The sequence below is a fragment of the Coenobita brevimanus genome, unplaced genomic scaffold (genome assembly GCF_032717465.1).
Source record: "Coenobita brevimanus isolate Jiangsu-jjx unplaced genomic scaffold, ASM3271746v2 jjx.HiC_scaffold_1051, whole genome shotgun sequence".
Lineage (NCBI taxonomy): Eukaryota > Metazoa > Arthropoda > Malacostraca > Decapoda > Coenobitidae > Coenobita > Coenobita brevimanus.
The window spans coordinates 1-7,500 of NW_027641861.1; positions in this window are offsets into that span (position 1 = coordinate 1).

The following is a 7,500-nucleotide window of genomic DNA, read 5'->3' on the forward strand; positions in this document are numbered from 1 at the left end:
GTGAAAACATTATGGTAATATAACTGATAGATGAATTAGGTGAGACGAGGTATTTTATTACATTTTCTTTTTCTCCTAACAGGCTTTATTTTTATATTTAAGCTTGGAAATCTGGCAGTAAAGAGGATAATCAATGCAAGATCGACTCCATGTCTCTCCTTAAGAACATAAATTCGTCCGCATATACCCATAATAAAAGAAAACAAAAAATAACTGACAATATTATCTCCCATCATGTACTTTTCCTAACTCTGTGTGTGTGTGTGTGTGTGTGTGTATCTATCTATCTATCTATTGCCAGACGCCTCAATCCCGTTCGGGGTGGTCACAAACAAATCGCCTCCACGTCGCCCTATCCTCCGCCACTTCACTGCCCCGCTCCCAACTCACCCCCCCCCTCTTTCATGTACCTCTTCACCCCATCCCTCCTTCTCATCCTCGGCCTCTCCCTCCCTCTTCCCCCCTCCATCTCATCCTCGGCCTCTCCCTCCCTCTTCCCCCCTCCACCTCACTCACATACACTCTCCTCGTCAGTCTCTCACCCTCCATCCTCTCCACATGAGCAAACCACCTCAGTGTATTCCTCCTAACGTTTCCTATCACATCCACAGCCACACCACAACACTCCTTTTATATTCTCATTTGTCAGCCTGTCTCTCCATGTGACTCCACAGGCTCCTCATAAATAACTCATTTCCACTGCTCTCACTCTTGGCTTGTGTCCTTGTGTGTGTGTGTGTGTGTGTTGAATAAAATCATGTTTTTACCCTGACTATAAAATCTCAAATGTGTTTATTGTTTGGGATGGTGTAAAGTTGCCCTCACAACTTCTGTAGAGCAGAACCTGTTCATCGACTACCAAGGTTATATACGGGTTCAACCACTGCCATGTCATTCCATTTTTATATATATAATTCATATCTAGCCTTTTCCATCGGCAACTATTTGGTTCCGATGAAATTAATATATATATATATATATATATATATATATATATATATATATATATATATATTGTATATATATATATATATATTGTATATATATATATATATATTGTATATATATATATATATTGTATATATATATATATATATATATATATATATATATATATATATATATATATATATATATATATATATATATATATATATATATATATTTATTTATTTTTTTACTACAGTGAAGTGCTTTTAATAAATATCCTTCATTAATTCCGTCACTAACGGGTATCTACTGAGCTGAATGAAATCGTCTGGTCGTAGCAATAACACAATACAAAAATGGTCACTGAACTAAAGAGATGATTTCTTTTGTTCCATCAACGCTTCTATGCAGTTTTTACATTTATGGATTTATTGTATACAACCATCTTCTTGGATTTGCAATTCTCCATCTAACTCCAAATTTCACTCATAAATAAACCTTTCATCAGCCAATTCATGTCTATTCTCTATGTAACCAGACCGTCCACCCAAATACCCTGCTGCCATATTCAGTAGTAACATTTCCACTACTTATGGCTTCTCGTACATATTCTATACCACAGCATCACACCCGTATGTTAACGTCAGCACTGATACACCCTCATACAGTCCTCTTTTGCAACATCTATTTTAATTTTGTGGTCGGAATTCGTGGTTTTCATAGCAACAACCACTTTTATTTTCAGCTTTTTAACAAACTTTATTTATGCTTCCCTGTTTGATTAAACTTATTTTTCTGTCACTGGGCAAAGGTAGTTAAAATGTTAAAGGTCTTTGTGTAGTGACCTGTACATTATTATTATTATTATTATTATTATTATTATTATTATTATTATTAGAAGCAGCAGCAACAGCAGCAGCAGTAGTAGTAGTAGTAGTAGTAGTAGTTGTAGTAGTAGTAATAGTAGTAGTAGTAGCAGTAGTAGCTGTAGTAGTAGTGGTGGTAGCAGTAATAGTAGTATTAGTAATAGTAATAGTGGTAATACTACTACTAGTTGCAATAGTAGTAGTATATCATTTCTATGATTACTACTATTATCGAAATTATTATTATTATTATCATTATTATTATAATTATTATTATTATTATTAAAATTATTATTATTAATATTATTATTTTATTTTTATAAGTGTATTATTATAGCATTATTATTGTAGTTATTATTATTATTATTATATTATTATTATTATTACTATTATTATTATTATTATTATTATTATTATTATTCATAATAGTAGTAGTAGTAGTAGTGTATTACACAGCTACAGTGGTCGAGAGTCGCATAGACCAACGACTCCAATAGTTTAATGTCTTTATTTACACTGTAATATCAATAACTATAAAATAAAATAATAATAGTAATAATAGATGGTTGGTAACCACAGCCGTTGGCGTGCTTGGGGCCAACGGATTGTAATATGAGGGTTAGTGTTAACCTTCACATTACAACTGCAAATGGTGAACTGTATTAGCAAGGTTGGTGCAGATCTTCACAATATAATTCCCCAATGGATGAAGGTGATTTTACTAGTAGTAAAAACAAAAAAGTATTATTATTATTATTATTATTATGAAATGAGAGTACCGTTAAGTCTTTGTTTTGTTGATTTTGAAAAGGCTTTTGATAGTGTTTCGAGAGAGACTATGGGGAAGATCATGAGACATTATGGAATACCAGAGGAGTTTGTGAGGGTCATTATGAACATGCATGAGGACACATTTTGTAAAGTGATGGTTGATGGTTGTCTGAGTGATTCGTTTGAAGTCAAGTCCGGAGTAATTCAAGGTGGTGTTCTATCGCCTTTACTATTTATATTGGTCACTGATTACATTATGAAACGCGTTGGAACAGAAACCGGTGCAGGTATACTTTGGGGAGAGAACAGGAAACTTTTGGATTTAGATTATGCAGATGATATAGTTTTGATTTGTGATGGGCCAGAAGAGATGCAGAGAGTGTTGGACTGTTTGGTGAGTGAAGGTCGCAAGGTGGGTTTGGTTATTAATTGTGGAAAAACTGAAATAATCAATATGAATATGGAAAATGCGCAGGAATGTGTAATTGGAGGTATGGTTGTAAAGCAAGTTGATAGGTTTAAATATTTAGGTACTTATTTAGCCAAGGATGGTTCTTTGAACTCTGAATTCGAGGAAAGGTTAAAGAAGGCTAATCAGGCAATGGGAATGCTTAAAAATATTTAGAATAATAACAATTTCTCTGTGCATACAAAAATCAAACTTTATAAGGTAATGGTTAGGAGTATCTTAATTTATGGACACGAGTCTTGGTACAGCACAATGACTATGGAAAATAAATTCTTGGTGTTTGAAAATAAAGCACTTAGAAGAATATTAGGAGTTAAGTGGTGGGAAAGGATACCAAATGGTAGAATTAGAGAAATAACGGGAGTGCAGCCGATCGATGAATATGTTAGATTCTCACGATGGAAGTGGCTAGGACATGTGTATAGGAGACAGGGAATAGTACGAGGTACACCAGGGTGGGTGGCACTTGGTAGGAGAGGTAGAGGAAGGCCAAAAGAGACGTGGGTGAGGACAATGAGACGGGAAGCTGGAGATGAGTGCTGGGGAGATCTTGAGGAGTTAGCACAAGATAGGATGTGGTGGTGTGAGTTCATCGAGGCCCTATGCATCCCCGAGGGTGCCACAAGAAATGATTGATTGATTGATCATTAGTAGTAGTAGTAGTAGCAGTAGTAGTAGTAGTGGTATTAGTAGTAGGAGGAGGAGGAGAAGAAGAAGAAGTAGTGGTAGTATCATGATCACTACTACTACTACTACCACGAATTTTTGTAGTAATGATAGTAGTAGCAGTAGTAGTAGTACTAGTAGTATCATTAATATCATTATTATTATTACTACTGCTACTAGGATAATGATGATGATGATGATGATGATTAATTATCATTATTATTAAAGTTTTCGTTACAACAAACACTTTAGTACTGACTTCCATATTTCTATATTAATACCGCATTACCAGTTATTAAATCATTAACTACTTCAGAAATAATTTACGCAGTATTTAAAGAATTAATTTATCCTGACGACAGACACTATTCACAAGACGAAATAATGAGCCTGTATTATAGGTGTGTGTGTGTGTGTGTGTGTGTGTGTGTGTGTGTGTGTGTGTGTGTGTGTGTGTATGCATGTTTGTGTGTAAAAGAGAGAGAGAGAGAGAGAGAGAGAGAGAGAGAGAGAGAGAGGCGTGTTCAGGTGCTCACTACGTAAGCACATTGGCGCCATAACACCTGCGTGGGACTTACCTGTCTCCACCTCCTTACCCCCTCTCACACCTTCTTAACTGTGTGTGTGTGTGTGTGTGTGTGTGTGTGTGTGTGCATGTTTGTGTGTAAAAGAGAGAGAGAGAGAGAGAGAGAGAGAGAGAGAGAGGCGTGTTCAGGTGCTCACTACGTAAGCACATTGGCGCCATAACACCTGCGTGGGACTTACCTGTCTCCACCTCCTTACCCCCTCTCACACCTTCTTAACTCCCTCTGTCTTCTCCCCATTTCTTCCACTCCCTCTCTCTCGTTCTCTTCTCTCCTTTTCTCTCACCCTTTCTTTCCTTTCTCCTTTCCTCTCCTTTCTCTCCCTTTTCATTTCCTCCTTCCTTCTTCCTACCCCTTTCCTTTCCTCCTTCCTTCTTCCTGCTCCTTCCGTCTCTCCTACTCTTTCCGACGTGTCATGCCACTCATGTTGTCCTCCTCCTGTTTTCTTGGTTCTCACTTTCTCCTCACTCTCTCAGTCACATCCAAACCCCCACACAAATAAATCTTGCATCTCAGTTTCTCTCTCACCCACAGATGGACACCTTCATCAACTGCATGAACACCAGATCCCTTTGAAGACATGGAACCCACTGAACCGACTAAACCGATCTGAACCAGAACCAGTACCTCTTGTGTGTGTGTGTGTGTGTGTGTGTGTGTGTGTGTGTGTGTGTGTGTGTGTGTGTGTGTGTGTGTGTGTGTGTGTGTGTGTGTGTGTGTGTGTGTGTGGCCAGGAACACCATATCAGCACACCATATCACAATCACCATATCACACCATACCTAATATATCAGTGAATACAGTGTACAGCACTACACACATCCATTTTTATCACACTAACAACTATTACTTTTGAAGACTATTTAGTTGTCTGGTGGTGCAAGAATGAAATAATAAGCACGTAATCGTACTGAATGGGTTTACAACACACACTACCAAAATGCGCAACATCTCATGCTTACCCTCTCATCTTACTGTCCTCTTCTTATCTCCTTTCTACCTTCCAAACACCTTTTCCTTTTTTTCCATCTTCTACTCTTCCTTCTTTATGTCCCGCCTCAGTTCTAACTCTCACATCTCCTCTCCCTTTATCTCCCTCTTCTCCCCTCCACAAATTCATTCCATTATTCTTCATCTTTCTTTAATTTATTCCTCTGTCTACTCCCCTTCCTTCGCATCATCCTCTTTCCTTCTCCCCTCATCTCCCCATTTCCCATCTCCACCTTCATTCCAGAGTCCCTCTTTCTTCTCCCATTTATTCTTGTCACCACTCCCTCTCCTTTTCACCTTTCCTCTCCTTTTTCTCCATCGTCTTCCTCGCTCCTTTCTCTCACTACACCAAGCACATTATTGGATTAGTATGTAGTTTCAGTTATAGCTCTGTCAATCTCATGAATAAATTCCTATATGCACCTTGTGTACTTTCCGAGACCTCACTAATAAAAAGATCTTGTAGTTTTATAAATATTTTTAAAGTATGGTAATAATTTTTTTTACACAACTCGAAGGAGAGGAAAAAAAGTCTATAGTATTCCAAATAATACTAAAAAAAATAACCAATTCAGATCTTTATCTAATCACTAGAGATAGTTCTTTAAAGGAACACTAGCTTGCCGTGACGAGGAAGCTTGTGCACCTCAGTCATCAGCGGAGCTATACTAGTCTGGTGCAGCCATACTAGACAGGTTCCTTGTTAGGCATCATAAGAAGAATCTTACCTCGCAGTAAGTGGCTGACTTGGCCCCGTGAGCAACCAGCTCACACCTAAACAAATACAACTAGTTCCATCAAATCATGGGCCACAGTTCCTAACAGCAATGAAGAAATTGGCCATAACGGGATCAAACCTACTCTGGAGCAAGGGGTGCGAAGAATGTCTATGTTTCTCAATCTAGCCGCCGAAATAATGAAACAGACTTTAGTATGAAGTAAATGTAACAACGGGAGACCTAATAATACAAATTAAAAAAAAGAAAAGATGGAAAAATATTATCCAATTTTATATTTCAACGTCTGCTTATAAGGTTGAGGAGAGAGGAAATTTTATTAAGATGAAAAGGAAACCCTGAAGAGAATAAGGCCTGGCATACGTTCGTGATGGGAAACATAAAACTTAAGGCAGGTGAGAGAAAGGACTTGGGTTATCAGAATATTTAAGACGCTCTGTTAAGGAAATTTATGGTGATTAATGCCTTCCTTCAATACATGCAGTGTAGGAAGTGGATCTGACATGGACCATATCGTGACACCAAGGATGACATAGAGTTCATTTTCACTACACACCACAGGCTAGTACAGAAAGGAATAAAACTGCACTGAACAGGGCATATGTAAGACGTAAACAAGAAGAAAGAGGGATTACGTGGTATCGGATCTCACTAGAGAGGAGAGCTTAATCCAATATGAACAGTCATATCCTGTAGCGGTGAGAGAGAATTAGTTTGGCAAGAGGGGTTACGTGGTACCGGATCTCACTTGAGAGGAGAGCTTAATCCAACATAAACAGTCATATTGGCAGCTCAGAGTAAATATTCGCAGTTGATGGATGAAGTAGACCACGACAAAGAGTAAATGAATGAACATTATATAAAAACAGGTACAGAACACCTGCACAAGACGGAGAAAGGAAACTTCCAAACAGCAACATCAAACTTTCTGATAGTTCAAAGGATTTATAAAGAACAGTGAGAACGTTAGAGAACGAACAAGAGCTCCCACAACAGCAAATGAACAATAAATAAAAAATAAAAGAGAAACGAAGATGTCCGGCTGTACAACATGAGCAGGGTTGAAGTAAGTTCAAGGAATTTTGAAATTCAACAGGAACCAGGTGGATGCTTGGCATGGGAAGAAACTGAATGTCTCCTCTGAAAGATGCTACTGGAGAAAAAAAAAGTCAAAAGTGATCTGAATAGAATATTTTCTTTACAGACTTTACAGGAGTAACATTATGACTGAGGAGCCAGTCCAGGATATGGAAATGGTGGACATAGAAATTCCCAGCAATACATCTAAAGTAAACAGAGTCTTAGGATGAATGAATATGGATAAAGCAGAAGGTGAAGACGATTGCACCAAGGGTCTTATTAAGGATATAGGTGATTGCAATGAACGAAAGATAAAGACTTTTTACGAGACATTTAGAGTAAAAATTTAAGAAATATATGAATTAGCTCTGCTATGGACGCAGACCAGCAGAGTGAACAAACTGGAC